Below are 27,707 nucleotides of genomic sequence, written 5' to 3' on the forward strand. Positions count from 1 at the left end.
ATTAAATTTTCTAGTATTAGCTTATACAATTTTAATATTTTATAAGCTTTGAGCTACAAATTAACTGTGGTTTTGACAACATTTGAGCTTTAAATGATTATAAAAAATAACCATGATGCCCGATATTTTAGCTATAATAAAAACGTACGTACTACATTTTTAAGTTTTTTGACTGAATAAATAAATTTTAATTGACATTTAAAAAAAAAAAAATTAAATTAATCAAATACAATCCAAGTAAGGACGGTATAACCAAGCCTGTTACCAAACAATTTTAATACATTTTCATTTTTTTTTCTCAAATTATTTTAAAAAGCACTGAGCATTTTCGATTTTGACCTCCTAATAGTACCAACTAGATCCAATTTGTTCCAAAAACATACATTGTGCATCGAAGTTTATGATAAGAGCATTTTTTTTCTACCAGAAAACTTGAAAAGTTACAAACATTTTAAAATACCTCAAATAAACTTCTGAAGTTATTAGACTGGACAAAATAAAAATAAAATTGTAACTTATTTTCAAGCCCCCCCCCCCCCCTTCCATTGAGAAATCCTGCGTACGCCGCTGTACGGTAGTAGGTACCATACTATCATGTTAAAAAACGTTTATGTACCTACTTTATGGTTATGTATTTTAGAATATTTTATTTTTATTTGTATATAATCGCCGTGTATTGTTTGGCGTTTACCTATTTATTGTTATAATATTCATTTTCATTACTACAAATTGTATTGTACTATTGGGCTCTTAGCCCGTTCATACATAAATAAATAAATAAAAAATAAATAAATAAATATACAAAACTAATATTATATTAGTATATTTAAAAATAAATAAATTGATTATTTTGGGACATTTAATTAGGTATTTGGTTATTATTCTTTTACTTACACTTGATTGGTATTTCTTAAAGGATATGACACTTAAACCTAGATTTACAACAATATTCGAATTTGGTCAAATACCCTGCAAAGTGTAAGTATAATAATATTATGAACATTAGAAAGTAGGACGAAATAATATTGTGATCGATTAATTTAAATAGACAACGATTACGAATAATAATAATTGCAATAACATTCACGTTTACCTGTTAGGATAATGCGTACGACTAATAATCAATAATGTAATCTATATAGTAAAAACATCTAATTTATAAGTATTAGAATACAAAGGGTCAGCCTGATGGAGTAAAAGTGAGAAATGTTAATAAAATTTGGTGTACCCATATGCGTATATTTGGTCACATCCGTGGGGGGCTTAACATTTTTGTCTTATCCATTAGCGGTAACATACATTTTTAAACGCTTCAACCTACTAACTAATGGCTACTCAGTACTCCTACTTTATTCTAGCAGAGGCACCAAGTATATTAAAATACACAATTTATTTTGACATCTAGTGTGGTTTGTTACATTCAGGGGGGGGGGGCTTAAGCCCCCCACCAATATCCATCTATGGGTGTACCTACCTAATGAATGCAACTTAATTAAAGTAGGTATATATCAATACATAATTTGTATTTTTTAATAATACACGCAGCACTTTTTACTGATGTCATTATACATTGCATACAATTTTTTTGATTGGTGAGCCCATTAGGCCGAACCTAGTCAAAAGTCTATTTTTTTACCATATTCTATAATTTGGTACCTACATTACGTACAGATTTATTCACAAGACATGCTCACCCCTTCCTCTTATATTATCCTTTAATAATGGATTTATTTTCATTTTGAAAATTTGAAATACCTAAACTTAAAGGTCATATCGAAGAGTCTCGCTAGAGACTCATTTCTGTGCGTAAGAAACACCGATAAAAAACAGCACACAAATGATGGCAGGGAGACTATTATACATTATGTTTCGTATTTGCGCTCGGACTTCTCACTCGCACGCGTTGGTTGTATGCAGAGTGCGAGAGAGACAGAGATAAGAACTGCAGTTTTATGATTCTCATTTTTTCGTTCCGTGGATCGTCGTACCGTCTTATCTGCGGTCAATAGTCGACGGTCTTCGGCTATTGTTTGTACGTATATTTGCAGGTAGCAGGTATAAAATATGCAAGGCTGGGCATTAACGAGTTAAAAAGTTTATTTTATTTTAAGTTTTTAACTTAACTAGTTACCTTTGGCTTTTCATTAACTTAACTGTTAACTTACTAAATTTCTTTCTTAACTAACGTATAATATTTTATTATTTCAGTCTATTTCGTTTTCATGTCAAAAAAATATATCGTAAATTGTTTAAAGTTAAAAATGTATATCATTCGAATCTAACTTATGGAAATACTGTATGAAGTATTAACACTATATCCTATAATTTAGTTTTGGGTTGGAAAAAAATTAAGTACGCTAGCGTTAATCAACTTTTTTTTAACTTAATAAAAAGTTAACAAAATTTGTGTATCAACTTTTAACTTAACTGAGTTAACCTAGAGTTAAATTAACTTTTAACTTTTTGTTATTGGTGCATATTAACTTAAATTAACTGAGTTAAAAAAAACATTAACTTGCCCAGCCTTGAAAATATGTACCTATAATATACAATATTTATATATGTATATGTTTATATACACACGTGCGATATGATCTCATCATTTCTACGAATTATTATTATTATTATTATTATTAATATTGATATTATTATTATTATTATTATATTATAGTTATTAATATTAATATTATTACTATTACATTATTATATTATTATCGAAGAGTCTCGCTAGTGTTATTAATTATTATACCTATACGCCCGGTACCTTCCTATATATTAATTTTAATTTTGAAAATATTGTGAGCTATTTAGGAGTGTTCGCGCCATGCTAAGTATTTTCTAGTAATGTTGTCGCAATATTTTAATGTAATATAGTAATCAATTAAATATATATGTATGTTATTTACTATGGGGCCGTTGGCCAAAGTACGTTGCATACTTTCATAATGGCACGAGATTCGGAATAGATGCAGTCGGTCGGCACTATCGTCGCGGGTCAATCGTCGCGAATAAACGCTACAAGCAGGCACCCTTGACGTCGGGAAGCGTACATACCAGGTTATCCTCCTGCTGACTGTACCGGCCGGGTTTATGTATTATGTAGAACACAGGTCAGCATAGGCGCAATTTGGGGGTTCTCGAGCATAAGCGCAACTTGTAATAGCCCCCCCCCCCCCAAAAAAAAAAAAAATATTCAATTATTTCCTTAAATATTAATAAGCTTTTTAATATTCAACTATAATTCTTATTTTTTTTTTCTTTTGCTGCAATGCTCTCATACAAAATTATAAATCTATTTTAATGACTATGGACGATGAGATACTTGAGGTTACATTTCATGTAATGTCAGGGGGGGGATACAAGCCCTCTCCCACAACATTTTTGCCCTAGTTGCGCCACTGTTCTTGAGCGTGCTTAGCACCCCCAAAATTCATATTAGCAACCCCAAATTATTGACTATTATATTATGCATTAGATATTTGGATACATTTATTTCTAAGACCTAATAATTTTCATAATAATAATAATAATAATACATAGTTACCTATCAGAATAATAACTACAGATAAAAGTGTATTATTTTATAGTTAATTGTTTATATTAAGATTAATGCGAAGGTGTATACAATTTAGTTGTTTGAATGGAGGGGGTGTGGGTTGACATAAATCTAACACCCCCATAAATTTAACCAGGGCCAGCGCTACAAATTGCGGGGCCCTGTGCAAAATTATTTAGATAAAATAATACTTTGTTGAATTATACCTACATAAATAAATTATAATATAATACATTTATGAAGAGTTTTAAAACTAAGAATTACACTGTAGATATATTATTATATGTTATTTTTTAAATGCCGTACCTAAACATTTTCAAATGGACAATTTGTAAATTTATAATCTAAAGAGTGACCGAACGTAACTTTTGGACAAAGTTTGCTACCCGAATATAGTGTCTATGGACTATAGATAAACAATAAACTTCGCTTCATTCAGAAATCAGAATCTAAAAATAAACAAAGAGATTTACGAGTGGCTTTGTTAAATACCTATTAGGTGTACTGTGTAGGGTAAGCTTATACTATATTAGATTATTAATTTATTTTATTGAAATGGACTGAAACTTAATTAAGCGAACGTCGTACGCCTATGGTTTCATATTAATTTAGTTATAGACCGTTTATTGTTTAAGTACGTAAATACTAAATATTGTTAAAAATATTTGAGATTTTTAAAATTTTTATTGATGTATAAAATGATATTTTTAATAAAAGTCAGATTACCTACATATTATAACCGTACAGATATCACAGAATTATTATTTCAACTGTAGTTTGAAAAATATTATCTTTTATGAAGTTATAATATTTTATTAGTGATTATTTGCTTTTTTGGAGTGAGCTCAGCTGCCGCGGGGCCCTAAATTTGTGCGGGGCCCTGTGCAGGGGCACCGGTTGCACTGCCCTTGCACCGGCCCTGAATTTAACCCAAATTGCGCCTATGCTGGTCGGACTGGTCATAACACGCACCGATTGCAATAAGGTACACGATAGTTACAAACTTGATCAAACGAAACCATTCTTGATGACCCGTGTATATTCCGCGGTAATCGGGAAAAAAATTCCCAGACTACAATACTATACTATACGTATACCTACTATGTTTTTAACTATATTATTTGACGTATCGATCATTCGAGATATTTTTATATGCTATATTTGTGAAGTTGTTAAGTTAATTAAGTTGAATTACACATAATATATTATCGTAATTTGAAACATAATATTATTTATAATATATAATTTTTTTTAATAATATAACATAATATGCGTATTTGTAATTAAATATTAATAATGTGGTAAATGGTAATTACAGATACTAATTAACGTTTGAAAAAAAATATTTGTTCAACCATTTGCATGTGGTTAATATATTATCGTAATTTGAAATATAATATTATTTATAATATATAATTTTTTTTAATAATATAACATAATATGCGTATTTGTAATTAAATATTAATAATGTGGTAAATGGTAATTATAGATACTAATTAACGTTTGAAAAAAAATATTTGTTCAACCATTTGCATGTGGTTGTGAGTACCTAATATTGTAGTCCGGGGATTTTTTTTCCAGGATACATATTCCACGATAAGGAATACGTATTATGTCATAATGTCCGTTACACCGGTAATGACGATGAAGGCTCAGGATGAGCAATGACGACGGGTTCGGCGGCTCGTGCGCTCCATGCCGGGGCCCGGGTCTTCACGCAGGCCACACTTGACGGCGGTGCTGTGTTCTGTTCCTGACTCGGCTGGCGTTCTCCGTTCCGTCACAGAACACGGGACCGACCGCATCGCCTTTGCAAGTGGCCCCAGATTTCCCAAAACGCTTACATTTTCATATTTGAAGCAAAATACATCCTTCCGAGATGTCACTGTAAAACGTGCTTCAGAAAAAAAGTACTTCGGAGAAGTAAAAAAGGCTTTCTGTGCGTAAGTTGAATCGATTGGGAGAAAAAAAAAGAATTTTGATGTCAATAACGAAGTGAAATCAATCTCAAAATTCTGTGCCAAAAAGGCCCAAGGTTGAAAAAGTAGAATTTGGAGCTTAATAAAGAAATGAAATCAATACCCTAATTCTGTGCCAAAAAGGCACATCATTGAAAAAGTTCCCGAATTTCGATATTAATAAAGAAGTGAAATCAAACCCAAAACTCTGTACCTCAACTTGAAAAAATATCAATTCACAAAAATGTCAATATGTTCAACTGCACAAACATTGAAAAAAATATATTAATGTAGCGTATATTAACCTCGGGATAACATATTAAATGCACTAATAGTTAATCAAAATAATATAGTCAGAATTTGCCTAAATAAATTCACTCTAGAAGGATCTACGAAAGCCAACTATAGAGAACTTGGTGTTTTGCCAATAAGGTATTATTGTATAAAAAAATTGCTATTATGAACTTGGTTAAGAAATTTAATTTAGATAAATATCATAAAGAGTCAAGCAATAAAAGAGAATTGAGGAAATTTGATTTGACTGTTAATTATACTAATAAATGTTTTGGTCAATGTTTTGTAGATTATCTTGGACCAACTTTTTTCAATTCTATACCTTTTGATTTAAAAAAAAAAATATTTGTAGATAAAACGATTAATATTAAAGGCTTGATATATAAATATTTATTTCTTGAGTTAAACAATGAGTTACTATAATTTTATTTTATATTTAAGCTTAATAAATATTAATCTATGAGGTTTTATTTGTGATCTTAGACTAACATGTTTATTTTATATTTCTTTCTTTATCAGTACTTTTTCTTGAAAAAATTTCTAAACTTTATTTGTATATTTAGCTTTATACGTACTTAGAACTTATACTCTATATTTTGTGTATTCTATAATTATAATAATTGTATCATATATTATATAATAACTCTCTTTCTCCAACACAAGCATTGCTTAAAGGAGAAAGATAATCGAAAATAATGTTACTCAATAATAATGTATGTATTTATGTCTTTTTCGATTTTATAAATAAAAAAAAAAAAAAAATTAATGATGAAATTAGCCATAAATCGGAGTTGTCGACTTGTCTCGAATTTTTGTTGACAGTCTATAATTCGCGCCGTACTGTGCTAATTATTTTTTCAATGTTTGTGCGGTTGAACATATTGACATTTTTGTCCACAGTATTTTATAGCTAAGTTTCATTTATTTATACTATAAGTACTTTTCTTTATTTTTTATTATTTGTTTTTACACATTAGTCGGCATATTTATAATTAAATAATACCAATATATTATCGTAGACTAGGTGCGAACACAGTAATTACTGATAACAGTAATAACACACTAATACACTAAAACCAGTAATAATTACAATTTAACAAATCACATTTAATTAAGTAGGTACCAATAAAAATGTAAGGTAATTAAATGAAGCGATAGTCGCAGTGTTGCCAGGTTTGGAAAGAGTGATGATTGTACAGTGTCTATAAAATGATCGTATTTCAATAGAAATTATCGTGTAAAATAAAAACAGTCAATTGTACAGTAAAATTATAAACTATAAACTATATTATAGTTCTGCAGTGGTTACTTTATTTTATATTTTACAATATATGACATATACACAATACGCTAGTCACTAATATAATAATAATGGATTCTATACAATACACAAGTCACAAAAGTAATAATAATAATTTTTTTATAATATTATGTCATTAGACAAAAGGCAATTTGCTAATATAATAATAATAAAATAAAAACACGGTATTACTCCAAACGTGGTATTACAACCATTTTCCGCCAAACCTAAATTAAATTATACATATTATAGTTATTTAAAAAATTAATACATATTAAGTGGGTAAAAGTTATATCTGTATTTTTTTTATTCATTTAACGTTCACGTGTGTCTATTGTGTATCGGACGTTATTGTATTGTATTACGTGTAAAATTAAAACGATTACAAATTGTAGTGATAGTAAAGATTTTAAATTGATATAGTTGGTATACAATATAGTTCCAAACATAATCTGCAAAATATTGTTTTTATTTTTTTGATACCACTTGTACGAAAAACGTTGATATTTTTTCAAAATCCATTAATTTTGTGTTTTTAAACTTGAATAATTTTTTTTGTAGTTCTGATATCGAAAAAATATAAACAGAATATCACATACAATGTTCATTTTTTATGTGGTGAAAATGTATTTTCTTAGTTATGAGCGTAACCTTCTCGGTTCTTTCGCACGCAAAACAGTTTTTACGATGTTTTCATTCGTTAGACGGAGACAACACATATGAGCGTCCTCTTAACAAAAATTAATAATGTCCTAATTTTTGTTAATAATTTAATTTCATTACATTTTAATTGCGTATTGTCTTTTTGATCTTTCGAAAAAATCACCTTTCTTAATTATTATAGTTCTAGATTTGCGTCTGGTTATAAAATACAGGATTACTTTATTTGTGTATTACACAAAGAGTGATTGACGAAGGCTGTATTATGCAAATTCTGATTTTTTGGAATATCAAAGTCACACGAGATTTAGAATTCGTATGATAATAAAATAAAGATGTATGACTATATAGTGATATACATGATATTACCGTTTACGTTAACCATCGCCTCGAAAGATTTTCGTCCAAGAGAATTGGACGCCACGCACTTATATTGACCACCGTCCGTTCTTTCCACTTTAGATATAACCAATGTATTGTTTTGAAATACCTGCAGTAAGTAGTTTACTATGGATTAATATTTACAATATTTAACAGTGCAATAATTTGAAATTTATTACTCTAAATATTAAAAAGTAAAATAAATGATAAAAGTTAACTAGGTACTGACAATAGGTAAAATACGTCATAAAAAAGAACCAGGGAAGTAGTTCTGCTGAAAATATATTGTTAATAGCCAATAAGTAACGAGTGTTGTTTATAATATATTATACTTTATTGTATTATGGATAATGGATATGCATATGTAAAATTAAAATTCAATGTTAAATCATATGAATGTTTAATAAACATTGTTTATACATTTTTAACTTTATTTTCAAATAAAAAAGAGTGCCTATCAAGTATTTGATGGTTTAAATATTTCTTAGAACATAATACGGGTGTAGCGTTTATAGAACCCAGGTCGATGTTTAGTATTTATAACTCTATACAAACGATGGGGGGGGGGGGGTGCACCAGCGAAACGAGTGATACGATGCAATACGATTTTGAGATCGAGAAAAGGCGTATACGCCACTCGAATTATAATATCCATAAGATCATAACACAGTGACGTATTTGAGCAGTATTCAGTAGCGGGGGATACGGGGTAAATTATTTTTTAATGTTACAAATTTGATTAAGATTAAAGTTTATATAATTTAATTTTTAAAAGATACCAATTATATAACAATAATATAGTTCAAATTTAAATAAAATTTACTTTATCAAATTATTTTGAGTAAAGACTTCATAACATTTTTTCCTTTTAAATCTAAGATTTTAAAATAATACAAGATGGCATATAAGATTATCTACCTTTATAAAAAAAAAATGTCTATAAGAAAGTCAAATTAAATTTTTATGAGTGTTTGAAATTCAAATTTTTACAACATTGGATATCCACTCAATTTTGGTTTTGTTATTTTATTGTTATTCAAAACCAAATAAATGTAGATACATACAAATTTTACTGAATGTTTATATATTCATTTTCTATACTCCATCAAATTTTAAAAACAGTTTGACTCTTTTTGAGCTTATTATGGACATTGTCAGATTTCAATTTTTTAGTTTTTTTTTCTATAAATATAAATTTAAATTTTATTTGTTGGGTAAAAAAGCGTGAAATTTTTATAATTTAATGCAAGACACCTGATATATTGTTACAATAGCAGTTGAAAAATATTAAAAATACATAGCCCCAATTTTTATAAGCATTTAAAGTTCAAATGTTGACAAAATTATCAAATTAAAAATTTAATAATCATTTTACAAATTTATGAATTGTTCAACTCTTATAGGTAAGGATTGAAAATTTAAAACATGGTTCCACGTAAATAGGTAAATATAAAAATTACTTTATACACAATAATATCATCAAATATACTTAGTAATATCGTAGGCTGACTGACCGTTTTCACTCAGAATCATTTTTCTTATACAATGATATTTTATCATTGAATTCAAATGTAACACCATCCATTACAGTGACCTACTTGTAACCTACTATACAGCAGAGCGACATCACCTTACCCACCTTTTTACTTTTGACTCCCTGAAGTACCAACTAGATTCACTGTCCTAAAAGGTGATGACATACTTTAAAAAAAACACGAACCCGCTCAGAATCTAAAAATTATTTTTAGTAGTAAGGATATTTTTTTTTTTAACTTCAACAGTTTGAGCGAGATTTTGGTGGTGGGATTTTGTCCTAGATTCTTTGTGTTTGAGCATAGGCACAAATTGGCAGGGGGGGCTAGCTTCCCTTCCCCCCCCAAAAAAAAACCTAGACTATACAAATTTAAAATGCTATATTGTGATGGTCTGCTTGCCTTTAATATATTTAGTCCCTCCAAGTCAAAAGTTGAAATTGCACCTATGGGGTTGAGGAGCATGAATATTGTTGCATCAAATTGAAAATATTTTTAAGGGATGCAATGTTATTCGGAAAATTATTTCTAAAAAGTTTGAGCAATGTATGTAAAGTAAATAATTAATAGAACATTTTTTGTTTGCCCTAAAGATCAACCATCGTATATCTTAATATTATCTTACCCGAACTCTTTGGCTAAGTTCTAGATCGATGTCGTCTTTAGCCCACGTTATAAAAGGTTCCGGGTCTCCTACAGCTTTGCACGAGAGTTGTAACTGTTCACCGACCGAAACCGTCTTGTTCTCTGGTACCACGATTAAATCCGGAGACGCTGTATGTACAACAATATATATGATACATTCGTGAGAACCACCACATTATTAAATAAAACAACTCGTTTCCGATAACATATTTCAAACAATAGTAACCATTAAGGCGAAACGCACTTATAGCCGGCTGTACTCAGGGCCGGATTGGTTAGGCGAGCTACCGAGAAAATCTCTGTGGGCCGCTTAAAGTTTGGGCCGGTCGTATGAGTGATTGAGTGAAAATAAATTCATGTTTTAAATACGATTGGCCGCCTATAATAGCTAATAATAATTTTAGACGTAATTTTGAGCCAGTGAATATGTAAATGGGCCGCTTAGAAGTGTAAATTTCGATGGGCCGATACATACCAATCCGGCCCTGACTGTACTACAATAAATATAGGTACAGCACTTTTGCAGACAACCTACTATGTAGCTTATAGTATATAATATTATGTTATATATTTTATGTTTTATTTAATTAGAATCATTACTTACTGCAATTAAAATCGTTTTCGGTTATTTCCATCAAGAATTTTTCGCCCTTTTCTACGGGAAAATAACACGAAGGGTTGTAATACCCGAGTACATCTCGCTGGGGGTAACTTTTCTTCAGCTCGTTTACAAACAACAGAATATTGCAAACGCACGTAAACGGGTTATGGATAAGCCGTCTATAGTAGAAAGTATGAATGCTTTGTTTAGACAAATATATAATTCAATTTAAAGAAAGTATAACAATTATTATAATATTAATAATATATATATTGTAAGCAGTTCATGCTGACTTACAAAAAACTCAACGACGTTAATGAATCGAATATTCCAGGTGGAATATTTCTTATCATATTCTGGTCCAAATACCTATTTATAAAATATAAAATGCCATTATCACTCGGCTACATTAAAAATGTATTTAAAATACTTACAGATTTTCCAAATTTGCAAGTCCCTTAAACATTTCCAAATCGAGCTTATGAATTTTGTTGTTAAACAAGTGTAATTTTTTCAAACTCGTTAAGTTATTAAAAACCCCAGTCTCGATGTTTTCGATTTTATTTCCATACAACATTCTAATAATTAAATAATGTATTATATCGATAATATATAAGTAATAATATGATATAAATCAATATATATATAATCACTAGCTATTTGTTAATTTTATATTCTTACAATGACTGAAGCTTCGAAAGGTTTGCAAATGCACCATTTTTCACTTCACTTATATTATTGTTGCTCAACGTTCTGAAAATATGCTTACATTCTGGATTATAATTAATCATAATTAATTAATAATGTCTATGCATTTAAAAGTGTTTATGTTAGGTATATTATAACTCACAAGGTCTCTAACTCTGTAAGATGAGTAAATGATTTCGGTTTGATATCCCTGATTTTATTATTATTCAAGTACCTGGAATACAATACATTTTGTTTATTGTCGTGTATCTACTGGTATTATGAGGCATTTTATGATTAAAATTATTGAATAATGTTTATTTATACATTTAAAAGTGTAGACGTTATAATATAACTCACAAGGTCTTTAACTCTGTCAGATGAACTAATGATTCGATATCCCTGATTTCATTATAGCTCAAGTCCCTGGAATACAATACAATTTGTTTATTGTCGTATATCCGCTGGTATTCTGAGATATTTTATGATTATAATTAATGAATAATGTTTATAATACATTTAAAAGTGTAGACATAATATTATAACTCACAAGGTCTTTAACTCTGTCAGATGAGCTAATGATTCGATATGCATGATTTCATTATTCTCCAAGTACCTTTAGTACAATACAATTTGTTTATTTACGTATATCTACCGGTATTATGAGATATTTTATGATTACAATTAATGAATAATGTTTATAATACATTTAAAAGTGTAGACATTATATTATAACTCACAAGGTCTTTAACTCTGTCAGATGAGCTAATGATTCGATATTCCTGATATTATTGTGGCTCAAGTCCCTGGAATACAATACAATATGTTTAATTTTTATCATACAAAATATATGATTATTTCATATTAATATTGGCCCTCGTTTTATGTAATTTTTTCTAGTTTTCTATTTTTTTTGTACTTAGGTACCTACGGATATCGATCATGTGTAATACCGATATAATTAATGTTTTCACTAATACCGAGGGCTACATGCGTTATGGTTCTTGTTATCGTAAAAAAATTTAAATTTTCCTTAATCTTATCATGTTAATTTTGGGACTTAAAAGTTAATAAGTAAAAGTGCTCGCAGCATTCGGTGTATATGCACTGATTATACTACACGGATTGTCACAAACGAATTTTTTCAAACGATAATATTAACGTTATAAGCGGACCACTGAATTTACAACGAAATTACAATTTAATATTATAATTGTTGATTATGAAATTTATTATGATTTATAAACAGGCGTTTAATTTCGAGTGAAAATAGTAATCGTCTGAATCCAGGGATCAAATTGATGTCCATCACTTAGTGTATTACTAACCTCAAATCCAAGTTTGGGCATAAACGAGTTAAAAAGTTAATAAATAAAAATTATTATCGATGATGTATATTATTACATAACCATTTACTAGAATAGGAAATTTGAAATACAGTTAAATTTATTGTTCCATTAACAAGAATTCTTCAAGAGATATAACCAAACTAAACATAATATAGCTGCAATAGCCATTTAGGTGTATCGTATATAAAAATATATACCATACCATACTGTTTCATACTAATAACAAAAACAATAATAATAATTAATAAATACTAATAACTAATAAGTAATATGATATTATATTATTATATTGACATAGATACAAATTACAAATGTACAATTCTCAAGAACATAATATTATTAAATATTTTCGACATAAATAAGTAATTTTTTAATTAAAACCGATTAGACTATGCTCATATATTGGCTATTTCCTGTGTTCAATAATATTTATGATTTTTATTTTTCTTAAACCATATTAATGGGTATTTACTATTTATAAAGATATTAAAAAAAAATAATTATAACTTAACTGAGTTAAAAAGAATTAGGTTAACTGTGAACTTTAAACTTTTTAAAATGTCTTCTATCAACTTAACTTAACTCAGTTAAAATATATCATTAACTTTCCCAGGCTTGCTCAAATCATATTTCAATAATTTGTTACGAATTTGATTCTAGCTTGTTTTTTTACAAACCGGAAACAAACATACCAGTGCCTATGAATGTATCTACGATATTTTTAAATCACTATAAGAACAACTTCCCAAGAACCTTGTATTAAAAAGTAAAAATCTTTGACAAATATTTTTTGGAAACCTGGTATGCCGTTGCTGTATAAACAAAAACACTATAGTTTTATAATATGAAAGTTAGGTAACAAAAATGACTCTCTTTAATTTATTTCCAATATTCAGTATAATCATAATCTCAAGTGATCCTTTTAGTCAAAAATATGCTTGACTTGTAATTTAAAAATGTTTGCATAATATGTCAACTGTAAAACAATTGTTGCATACACAAATAGAAAAAAAAATATTACGGATTTGCTACATTGGCCAAATATCTGGATATAGGTATCGTAATTTCGCTATTTAGATGTTAGATCATAGTAAATTATGTCATACCTAGTAAGTAAGCGGGATTTATAAGTTACCTTATTACCTATTTCAAACATTTCCAATATTTTCCGAGTTACTAACAGTTATTTTATAATTTATACCAATACTTTTATATTTAAACACTCCTTATAGAGTTTATAAACCTATCCTTATTCCTTGTCGTATATTCACTATTATTATGAGATATTTTATGATTTGTTTCGCAGCTTTGTCGATTTAAGTATTTGATGGTTTAAATATTTCTTAGAACATAATACGCGTGTAGCATTTATACGTCTTTAAACTGCAGGACCCAAGTCGATGGTCATTAGTTATTACTAAAATTTGAATGGCGTTTAATAACAAAACCGGAAAATGCCCACCTTGCATCCACAAAAACGACACTGGCGTTAACACAATTATTGATAAATTAGATTTCGCAATACTCGGGCAAAGTAAATAACCAAGTACATTTTCAAACTCGACACCTGGCGTTTTAACGTTGGTATTATCTTCCGTATAGTCGACTTACAGATCTTTGGTAGCCGGAGGTATGCGGTCGGGTATCCGGTCCAGTTCCCGCTTACGGCAGTCGATATTAGCTTCTTCTTCGCACGTGCATACGTCCGGGCACTCGGCGGTAACCGATGGAAACGACGACAAGGAGAACATCAACAGCAAAAGTAGCAGCACCATAGTCCTCCGTAAGACAGCTGTAGCAGCGGTGTCTTGATGCATCGGCCGAGTCATCGCTCGGACTGGTCGCAATATACATTGCACAATCGCACTTGCCACTGCGTAACGTAATAGAAACTATACAATACCGAACGGGTTCGTCGCGAACGCGATCTGTGTTGTTAGCGTAGTTTTCTCTAATGAGCTTCATCCTTTTTTTTTAAACAAACAGATACCCAGATCCACTTATCCACCTATTCTTAAAAATTTTTTTGTCCATCATCCTCATTTAGGAAAGTGAAAATGCTTAGATTTTCTTCAACTGTATCTTTTCTGATATAGGAAAGTGAATCTGGTCGGTACTTTTGGGGGTCAAAAGTAAAACATTCCTTATAGTTTTTGAAAGCGCTGTGAAAAACTAAGGTCGATTTTGGTTTTTGGTTAAACTCTAAAACAAAATAACGTAGATACACGAGTTTTTCACTGAATATTTATATTACATTTCCTATATTTTCAAAATATTTTGACTTGTTTTGTCCTGTTTACAAAATATGAACACGTGTGATGATAATTAAGGAATTGTCGTGATTGCTTCTTAGTCATTGTTGACAATGTCTGGAAAGAATAGGCAATTCCGGATATAAATTTCTTAGTTTTATCAACATTGTCGTATTATATTTGGCAATGTACCGTATATATATATATCGTTATAAGTTTTTATTGCTTATAAGTTATAACCTATAAAAAAATTACAATATATTAATAGTTGCAGAAAATATTATTGTTCAATCAACTAAATGAATTATAATTACAACTATTGTGTATCTGTTAAAATAACTATTCTAATATTGTTATATTATTATAGCATTGGTAAACAATATTATTTTTAAAACAACTACAATTATGATAATAATAACCAATGTATATCAGTTGGAATAATTATTACTTCCTTGATTATTGAAAAACCATGTTTGCGTTAAACCAACTTATATTATGATTGATTTAACAAAAATTAAGTGTAGTTAAAATATTTTAACTATTTAATTTTTCAAAATCAACATAAAAATAAAGCTAGAGTAGTATTGTTCCAATATTAAACCGTGTATTGTTTTTAAGGTTCTGTACTTATAGGGATTGGAAGCAGCGTATTTATTTCACGTTTTAGACCTAAAAGCCTGACAAGATTACGCATAGGTACTTAAAATAATCAGATTTCAACTCTGTAAAACGATTTGAGTTTATCGACCTTTTTTCTAAGTTACTGTGGAAATCGATTTTTTATATTTATTTAAAAATTGTTCTTAAATCTTTGTTTAGTTTTTAAATTTTTAGATTTTTTATAGTGTCTTTTTTAAGAAAGTATTTTAAAAATAGTACTTTTCACCGGCTTAAATTGCCATTCATCCTCACTGTGGCACCTTTTTGAAAAATTAGTATTTAAGTTTGAGACCAACACCATCTTTCTTAGATAATGACATACTTTAAATCTAAGCAAACTTGTATTTTAGTATTGTGATGTTCTATAATTAAAATGAGTTTATATGAGCGCAGTTTACGACTGAAATCGTAACAATATTTAAGTTTTGAAAACATATAGGAAGCTACCTAATTAAAATTTCAAAAACCAAAGAACATAGTTGGTTAAATAAAACTGTATAAAAATTACAAAAAGAAAATTTTATAAAAATATTAATTAAAGAATAATACACTCCGTGGTCAAATTACGTGGAAAATATAATAATGGTACAAAAAGTAATTTATTCTTTTACCAAAGTGGTATACTTAGGTATTCATATTTATTGTATTGTGGCTCATTTAAGGATTAAATCATAATTTTATTAAAATGTTCGATTCCACTTATAAATATTTGGTTTTTTTTATTTCAATTTGAAAAAACCATATTAATTTTATAATTGTATTATTTTTTTACTGTTGCGCAATGTCGATTTAATATTGTATTATGATTTTTAATTAGATTGTAACGTATTTTTTTATTTAAAATATAAATTTTACATTTTAACGATTTAAATTTTGATTTTTAACTACGAGAAACCTTCGTCGTTCGAACATTCCATATTTGTCGAAACGCACGACTATGAAACGGGAGTAAGAAAATGAAATATTAGTTAGGAATTTTGTATTACCTACCTACTGTTACATATTATTAAGTACAATATTATAGATTATAGATATATCATAATGTTGAATTATAAATTTATTAAATCATACGTTTTTTAAATTTTTAAATTGATTTGTATGGAAATATTTGTTACAAAACGTTTATTATTTTGGTATAAATTATCGATTTCAATTGTTTTCGATTTAAATTTGAAATTTGAATAGCATTTCAAAAAATTGATTTTTAATGATTTTTATCGATATTCAAATCGGATTTTGAAATTATCTTATTTCAAGCTAAGAGCTTAATACTTATTGGTGTACTATTTTGTAAAGGAATCTATATTGTAAGAGTTCAATATACATTTTTATATGATTTAAGTCAACTCAACGTGTATAATATGTTGTAGATGCTATGCTATGCTATCACTAATATCAGTTACACTTGTAACCTACCGTACAGTGTACTTGCCCACCTTTTTTTTAATTTCAATTTAAAAAAAATATTGATTTTAATATTTCATTACTGTTGGCAGTTACACAATATCGATTTAATAATTAATTAATAAATTTATTTATTTATTGTATTATGATTTTTAATTAAGATTTTAAATGTATTTTTTTCGATGTAAAATATAAATTTAAGTTATACGTACAACTTAGAAAACGATTATTATTTTGGTATAAATTATCAATAGAAATTGTTTTCGATTTCCATATGAGATTTGAATACGATTGAAAAAAATGTTTATATTGTTTGATTTCTCTGATGATTGATTGTTCTAACGATGTTTATCGATATTTAAAATCAAATTTTGAAATTGATTTCAAGGCCTTGAACATATTATTATAAAGTAATTATTTTTGGTGGGCCATTTTGTATAAATGAACCTATGTTTTTAGAGTTCAATAAATATTTTTATGATTTTGGTTAATTTCACGAGTAGGTACCTATGTTGTAGACGTTTACCCAAATAGGAATATATATGAAAAACACAATGCTCAATATTTGTCAACAATTTAGTGACATATTTTGAAAAAAGATTTTATTATAGGTATTTGATCCTTGTAACTTTGTACAGTGTACAGCAGAGTAGCGATATTATGAACAATATTATAGAGTATTCACCTATATGGGCTACCTATTGTTGAATTATAAGTTTAAATCATACATTTTTTTAATTTTTAAACTTCATTGGTTATACAAATTATTAGACAAAATCTAGTTGGTGCATTCAGAAGGCCAAATTTTAAAACTCTCTATAGTTTACAAAAGCGCCGGGAAAAACTAAAAATTAAGGAAAAACTGGAATTTTTACGCAAAATCGGTTTTCCACAAAATCGATTTTGGTTTTTGGTGAAACAAATGAATGTATAAACATGAAATTTTCACTGGTTATTAATATTTACATTTTCTATACACGATAACCACGATAGGCCAAACCTAGTCAAAAGTCTAGTTTTTACCATATTTTATAATTTGGTACCTATATGTACAGATTTATTCACAAGACATGCTCACCCCTTCCTCTTATATTATCCTTTAATAATGGAATTATTCGCATTTTGAAAATTTGAAATACCTAAACTTAAAGATCATATTTAATAATAATATGATAAAATATTAAATATCATTATATATTATGTTATCAATGTTATCATTATGTATGTACTATTATGAAGAAACCACTGAGTACAAGGTTGTACGTATGAATATAGATAGTAGCTATATTAATTACAAGGTCTATAACAATACATGATAATATAGTTTTATTATTATATTATGGCTATACTATATGCATGTAAAAGAGTCTTTTTATTTTTTAGAGTAAGATTTTGTTTTTTATGTTTGTGAAATATTGATAATAATGAATAAGTAATCGCAAAAAGGTGAGAATAGTAGACTGTAGCCTTTAGGTATAGATGAACTCTACTTAGAAATATAAAATTGACGAGATAACATCCGATGGTCAGTGTTAATTTATTAAAGTAAGCATTATTATATATAAAATACGAACACGTGAGTGAATTATATAGGTATACAGCAGCATTTAATAAAGTTTAAGTGGAAAATCTTATGATACATGAAAAAAGGTCAAAGACAAACAACAACCAATGGATCAAAATCCTATTATTTTGGTCGCATTTTTTTCTCATTACGTATAATTTATAAAATATAATATACATATAAAGTATAGTAATATTTAACTCGTTTAAACTATAAAATATAATTTAAAAATCATTTCATTTGATGTAATAATTACATATAATACATAGGGAATATCAATGGGAGTGTGTGCCATTGAATAAAACTCATTACTAATATGAACATTTTTAATCTTAAGAATCTATAGAGTACAATAAAATGATTATTAACAATAATATTATCTACGAAATATCGGTTGAACCATTGAACACTGTTATGACTTATATATTAGCATTGATCATAAATAAATAATAGCGATATATTATCGTAGACGAGGTGCGAACACAGTAATAACTAACTACAATAATAACGCACTAATTCACTAAAACTAGTAAAAATTACAATTTAACAAATTACATTTGAAAGTACCAATAAAAATTTAAGGTAATTTAATGAAGCGATAGTCGCAGTGTTGTCAGGTTTGGAAAGAGTGGTGATTGTACAGTGCCTACAAAATGATCGTATTTCACTAGAAATTATGGTCTAAAATAAAAACAGTCGATTGTACAGTAAAATAATAAACTATAAACTATACTATAGTTATACTATAGTTCTGCAGTGGTTACTTTATTTTATATTTTACAATATGGCATATATACGCTAGTCACTAATATAATAATAATAGATTCTATACAATACACAAGTCACAAAAATAATAATAATATTTTTACAATATGTCATTATACAATAGGCAATTTGATAATATAATAATAATAAAAAAAAAACACGGTATTACTCCAAACATGGGATTACAACCATTTTCCGCCAAACCTAAATTAAATTATACATATTATAGTTATATAAAAAAATAATATATATTAAGTGGGTAAAAGTTATATCTGTATTTTTTTTATTCATTTAACGTTCACGTGTGTCTATTGTGTAACGGACGTTATTATTGTGTTGTACTACGTGTAAAATTAAAATGATTACAAATTGTAGCGATACTTAAGATTCTAAATTGATATAGATATACAATATAATTCAAAACATAATCTGCGAAGTATTGTTTTTATTTTTTTGATATCACTTTTACGAAAAACGTTAATATTGTTTCAAAATCCATTATTTTTGTGTTTTTTAAACTTGAATAACTTTTTTTATAGTTCCGATATCGAAAATATAAAAACAGAATATCACAAACAATGTTCATTTTTTATGTTGTGAAAATGTATTTTCTTAGTTATGAGAGTAACCTTCTCGGTTCTTTCGCGCGCAAAACAGTTTTTGCGATGTATTCATTCGTAAGACGGAGACAACACATATGAGCGTAGCGTCCTCTTAACAAAAATTAATAATGTTCTAATTTTTGTTAATAATTTAATTTCAATACACTTTAGCTGTGTATTGTCTTTTTGTCCTTTCGAAAAAATGACCTCCCTTAATTATAGTTGTAGATTCGCGACTGCGTATAAAATACATGTTTGTTTTATTTGTGTATCATACAAAGAGTGATTGACGAAGGATGCATTATGCAAATTCTGATTTTTTGGAATTTTAAAGTCACACGATATTTAGAACTCGTATGATAATAAAATAAAGATGTTTGACTATATAGTGATATACATGATATTACCGTTTACGTTAACCATCGCCTCGAAAGATTTTTGTCCAAGAGAATTGGACGCCACGCACTTATATTGACCGCCGTCCGTTCTTTCTACTTTAGATATAATCAATGTATTGTTTTGAAATACCTGCAGTAAGTAGTTTAATATGGATTAATATTTACAATATTTAACAGTGCAATAATTTGAAATTTATTACTCTAAATATTAAAAAGTAAAATAAATGATAAAAATTAACTAGGTACTGACAATAGGTTAAATACGTCATAAAAAAGGTGGATAAGTGGATGTCGCTCTGCTGTACAGTAGGTTACAAGTGGGTCACTGTAATGGATGGTGTTAAATTTGAATTCAATGATATAATATTATTGTATAAGAAAAACGATTCTGAGCGAAAACGGTCAGTCAGCCTATGATATTACCAAGTATATTTGATGATATTATTGTGAATAAAGTAATTTATATATAACCTATTTACGTGGAGCCTTGTTTTAAATTTTCAATCCTTAGCCAAAAAGTTAAACATTTTATACATTTTTAACTACAAAATAATTAATAAATTATAAATTTGATAAATGTTGTCAAAATTTAAACTTTAAATGCTTATAAAAAAATTTGTGCCTATGTATTTTTAATATTTTTCAACTGCTATTAGAACGATATATCAGGAGCCTTATATTAAATGTTTTTTTACCCAACAAATAAAATTTTATTGATATTTATAGAATTGAATTTAAGTTTCTTGTAGACATTTTTTTCTTTTATGAAGGTAGACAAACTTATGAGTAATCTTATATTACATTTTCAAATCTTAGATTTAAAAAGAAAAATTTTTATGAATTCTCAACTCAAAATAATTTGCTAATTTTCGTGATTTTTTAGTATTTTGTCAAAATTTGAACTTTAAATGCTTATAAATAATAACTGTGACTAAGGATTTTTAATTTTTTTCATCTGCCTTTGAAACAATAACTTAGGAGCCTTCTATTAAATTTTTAAGCTTTTTTACTCAACAGATAAAATTTTATTGATATTTTTAGAAAAAAAAACTAAAAAAATTGAAAACTGAAAATGTCCGTAAGCCGCTCAAAAACACCTTTAGGGTTGAGGATCAGGAGAAGAGCAGGATGCAAAATTGTTAGGAAAATTATTCCTAAAAAAGTTTGAGTTTATACAATGAATATAAAGTAAATAGTTAATAGAACATTTTTTAACAACAGTGCACGATTATGTATACCTAATCTGATACTTAACCGGGTTTGCCCGAAAGATCAATTACCATGTATCTTAAAATAATCTTACCTGAACTCTTTGGCCAAGTTCTAGATCGATGTCGTCTTTAGCCCACGTTATAAAAGGTTCCGGGTCTCCTACAGCTTTGCACGAGAGTTGTAACTGTTCACCGACCGACACCGTCTTGTTCTCTGGTACCACGATTACATCCGGAGACGCTGTATGTACAACAATATATATAATACATTCGTGAGAACCGCCACATCATTAAATAAAACAACTTGTTTCTGACAACATATTTCAAACTATAATAATTAATAACCATTAAGGCAAAACGCATTTATAGCCGGCTGTACAACATTAAAATATATAGGTACAGCACTATTGCAGACAACATACTATGTACCTTATAGTATATAATATTATGTTATATATTTTATGTTTTATTTAATTAGAATCATTACTCACTGCAATTAAAATCGTTTTCGGTTATTTCCTTCAACGATTTTTGGCTCATTTCTACGGGAAAATAACACGAAGGGTTGTAATACCCGAGTACATCTTGCTGGGGGTAACTATTCTTCATTACGTTTACAAACAACAGCATATTGCAATCGCACGTCAATGGGTTATGGTTAAGCTGTCTATAGTAGAAAGCATAAATGTTTTGTTTAAACAAAGATATAATTCAAATAATGAAAGTATAACAATTATTATAATGTTAATAACATATATATATTGTAGGCAGTTCATGCTGACTTACAAAAGACTCAACGACGTTAATGAATCGAATATTCCAGGTGGAATATTTCTTATCATATTCTGGTCCAAATACCTATTTATAAAATATAAAATGTCATTTTCACTCGGCTATACAATACGATCACATGAAAAATGTGTTAAATATACTTACAGTTTTTCCAGTTTTGTAAGTCCCTTAAACATTTCCAAATCGAGCTTATGAATTTTATTGTCAAACAAGTATAATTCTATCAAACTCGTTAAGTTATTAAAAACCCCAGTCTCGATGTTATCGATTTCATTTCCATCCAAAATTCTAATAATTAAATAATTTATTATATCGATAATATATAGGTAAGAATATGATATAGATCAATATATAATCACTAGCTATTTGTTAATTTATATTCTTACAATGACTTAAGCTTCGAAAGGTTTGCAAATGCACCATTTTTCACTTCGATGATATTATTCTTGCTCAACGTTCTGAAAATATGCTTACATTCTGGATTATAATTAATTAATAATGTCTATGCCTTTAAAAGTGTTTATGTTAGGTATATTATAACTCACAAGGTCTCTAACTCTATAAGATGAGTAAATGATTTCGGTTCGATATCCTTGATTTTATTACTATCCAAGTGCCTGGAATACAATACAATTTGTTTATTGTCATATATCTTCTGGTATTATGAGATATTTTATGATTAAAATTAATGAATAATGTTTATTTATACATTTACAAGTGTTTACATTATAATATAACTATACAATACAATCTCATGAAAAATGTGTTTAAAATACTTACAGAATTTTCAGTTTTGTAAGTCCCTTAAACATTTCCAAATCGAGCTTCTGAATGTTGTTGTTATACAAGTGTAATGCTATTAAACTCGTTAAGTTATTAAAAACCCCAGTCTCGATGTTTTCGATTTCATTTCCATCCAAAATCCTAATAATTAAACAATTTATTATATCAATAATATATAGGTAATAATATGATATAAATCAATATATAATCACTAGCTATTTGTTAATTTATATTCTTACAATGACTTAAGCTTCGAAAGGTTTGCTAATGCACCATTTTTCACTTCGATGATATTATTGTAGCTCAACGTTCTGAAAATATGCTTACATTCTGGATTATAATTAATTAATAATGTCTATGCATTTAAAAGTGTTTATGTTAGGTATATTATAACTCACAAGGTCTCTAACTCTGTAAGATGAGTAAATGATTTCGGTTTGATATCCCTGATTTTATTATTATTCAAGTGCCTGGAATACAATACAATTTGTTTATTGTCATGTATCCGATGGTATTATGAGATATTTTATGAATATGATTATTGAGTAATGTTTATTTATACATTTAAAAGTGTAGACATTATATTATAACTCACAAGAACTGTAACTCTGTCAGATTAGCTAATGATTCGATATTTCTGATTTCATTATAGCTCAAGTCCCTGGAATACAATGCAATTTGTTTATTGTCGTATATCCGATGGTATTATGAGATATTTTATGATTACAATTAATGAATAATGTTTATAATACATTTAAAAGTGTAGACATTATAATATTATAACTCACAAGGTCTTTAACTCTGTCAGATGAGCTAATGATTCGATATTCCCGATATGATTGTGGCTCAGGTCCCTGGAATACAATACAATATGTTTAATTTTTATCATACAAAATATATGATTATTTCATAATATTACTAGCCCTCGTTTTATGTAAATTTTTCTAGTTTTCTATTTTTTTTATAATTAATGAATAATGTTTATTTATACATTTACAAGTGTAGACATTATATTATAACTCACAAGAACTGTAACTCTCTCAGATTAGCTAATGATTTGATATCCATGATTTCATTATTATCTAAGTCCCTGGAATACAATACAATTTGTTTATTGTCGTATATCCGATGGTATTATGAGATATTTTATAAATATAATTAATGAATAATGTTTATTTATACATTCAAAAGTATAGACATTATATTATAACTCACAAGTTCTGTAACTCTATCAGTTGAGCTAATGATTTGATATCCACGATTTCATTATTCTCTAAGTCCCTGGAATACAATACAATTTGTTTATTGTCGTATATCCGATGGTATTATGAGATATTTTATAAATATAATTAATGAATAATGTTTATTTATACATTTAAAAGTATAGACATTATATTATAACTCACAAGTTCTGTAACTCTATCAGTTGAGCTAATGATTTGATATCCACGATTTCATTATTCTCTAAGTCCCTGGAATACAATACAATTTGTTTATTGTCGTATATCCGATGGTATTATGAGATATTTTATAAATATAATCAATGAATAATGTTTATTTATACATTTAAAAATTAAAAGTATAGACATTATATTGTAACTCACAAGACCCGTAACTCTGTCAGGTGAGCTAATGGTTCGATATCCCTGATTTTATTATACTCCAAATTCCTGGAATACAATACAATTTGTTTAATAATTATCATACAAAATATATGATTATTTCATAATATTATTGGCCTTCAATTTATGTAAATTATTTTGCTTGTTTTTCTATTTTTTTTGTACTTAGGTACCTACGGATATCGATCATGTGTAATACCGATATAATTATTTTTTTCATTAATACCGAGGACTGCACACGTTATGGCTCTTCTTATAATAAAGAAATTTTAAAATTTGTATTTTTCCCTAATCCAGTCATGTTAATTTTGGAACTTAAAAGTTAATAAGTTAAAACGTACGCAGAATTTGGTGTATATGCGCTGGGAAGTGAGACTACACAGATTGAAACGATAATATTAACGTTAAGCGGACAATTTAATATAATTATTGATTATGAAATATATTACGTTTTAAAAACACGCGTTTAATTTCGATTGAAAATAGTGATCGTCTGAATTCAGGGGTCAAATTGATGTCCATCACTTAGTACTACAACCTCAAATCCAAGCCTAGGCATAAACGAGTTAAAAAGTTAAATTTATGTTAAAAGTTAAGTTAATTTTAACTTTATAACTTAACATTTTTAAATTTGGTTTAGATTAAAATGTATATAGTTTAATTTTTAAAAGGTACCAATTATATACCTAACAATATAGTTCACATTTGAATACAATTTAAATGACGTTTAATAACAAAACCGGAGAATGCCCACCTTGCGTCCACAAAAACGACACTAGCGTTAACACGATTATTGATAAATAAGGTTTCACAATATTCGGGCAAAGTAAATTACCAAGTACATTATCAAACTCAAAACGCCGAGTGTCGAAAACGTTGGTATTATCTACCGTATAGTCGACTTACAGTTCTTTGGTAGCCGGAGGTACGTTGTCGGGTATCCGGTCCAGGGCCTGATTATAGCATGAGACATAATTTTCTTCTTCGCACGTGCATCCGCCCGGGCACTCGGCGGTGACCGATGGAAACGGCGACAAGGAGATCATCAACAGCAAAAGTAGCAGCACCATAGTCCTCCGTAAAACAGCGGCAGCGGCGGCGTTTTGATGCATCGGCCGAGTCATCGCTCGGACTGGTCGCAAAGCACACTGCACAATCGCACTTGCCACTGCGTAACGTAATGGAAAATATACAATACCGAACGGGTTCGGCGCGAGCGCGATCTGTATTGTTCGCGTATTTTTTTTTCTAATGAACTTCACCCTTTTTTAAAATGAACATATAAACCTTCATCCACTTACCCACCTATTTTAGATTCTGAGCGGAGCGATGAATGTATTGGTTTTATAATGATGTGTGTAAAAATAATTATAACTTAACTGAGTAAAAAAAAATTACGTTAACTGTGAACTTTAAACTTTTTAAAATGTCTTCTATCAACTTAACTTAACTCAGTTAAAATATATCATTAACTTGCCCAGGCTTGCTCAAATCATACTTCAATAATTTGTTACGAATTTGATACTAGCTTGTTTTTTACGAACCGGAAACAAACATACCAGTGCCTATGAATGTATCTACGATATTTTTAAATCACTATAAGAACAACTTCCCAAAAACCTTGTATTAAAAAGTAAAAATCTTTGACCAACATTTTTAGGAAACATGGTGTGCTGCTGCCGTAAAAACAAAAACACTATAGTTTTATAATATGAAAGTGAGGTAACAAAAAATGACTCATGGATGATCACCGATGGAAACGGCGACAAGGAGATCATCAACAGCAAAAGTAGCGGCACCATAGTCCTCCGTAAAACGGCGGCAGCGGCGGCGTCTCGATGCATCGGCTGAGTCATCGCTCGGACTGGTCGCAAAGCACACTGCACAATCGCACTTGTCACTGCGTAACGTAATGGAAAATATACGATACCGAACGGGTTCGGCGCGAGCGCGTTCTGTGTTGTTAGCGTATTTTTTTTTCTAATAAACTTCACCCTTTTTTAAAATAAACATTTAAACCTTCATCCATTTACCCACCTATTTTAGATTCTGAGCGGAGCGATGAACGTATTGATTTTATAATGATGTGTGTTTTTTATTTTTTTTGTATTTTTGTGTCTGTGTACACGATTAAAAGTCGAAATAATGCTTTGGGTTCGACGGGAAAGTGAACCTAGTTGGTACTTTTGAGGGTCAAAAGTAAAAATTTCTCAGTAGTTTTCAAAAGCGACGTGACAAACAAAAAAAAAATTAAAGAAAAACGAGAATTTTTACGCAAAATCTGTTTTCGAGAAAATCGATTTTGGTTTTTGGTGCAACTCTAAAACAAATGACCGTAGGGACATGCAATTTTGACTGAATGTTTATAATTGCATTTTCTGTACACCATAATATTTTCCAAATATTTTGACTTATTTTGAGCTGTTCACGGACATTGTCAATTTCCAATTTTTTTAGTTTTTTTTTTCTATAATATCAATAAAATTTTATTTGTTGGTTAAAAAAGCGTGACAATTTAATATAAGGCTCCTGATATATCGTTCTAATAGCAGTTGAAAAATATTAAAAATACATAGGCACAATTTGTTTTTATAAGCATTTAAAGTTCAAATTTTGACAAAATGTATCAAATTTAAAGTTTAATAATTTTTTTGTAAGTAGTTAAAAATTTATAAAATGTTCAACTTTTAT

At 28.5% G+C, this 27,707-nt stretch overlaps 1 long non-coding RNA gene and 1 pseudogene across 1 annotated transcript in view; one reads left to right on the forward strand and one right to left on the reverse strand.

Moving 5' to 3' along the window:
* Positions 1-27,707, forward strand: part of LOC132947118 (uncharacterized) — a 105,735-nt gene that overhangs the window by 39,257 nt on the left and 38,771 nt on the right. The window lies entirely within an intron of this gene.
* On the reverse strand, positions 6,513-26,232 carry LOC132947111 (uncharacterized; annotated as a pseudogene).

The sequence above is a fragment of the Metopolophium dirhodum genome, chromosome 6, assembly GCF_019925205.1.
Source record: "Metopolophium dirhodum isolate CAU chromosome 6, ASM1992520v1, whole genome shotgun sequence".
NCBI classification, from domain to species: domain Eukaryota; kingdom Metazoa; phylum Arthropoda; class Insecta; order Hemiptera; family Aphididae; genus Metopolophium; species Metopolophium dirhodum.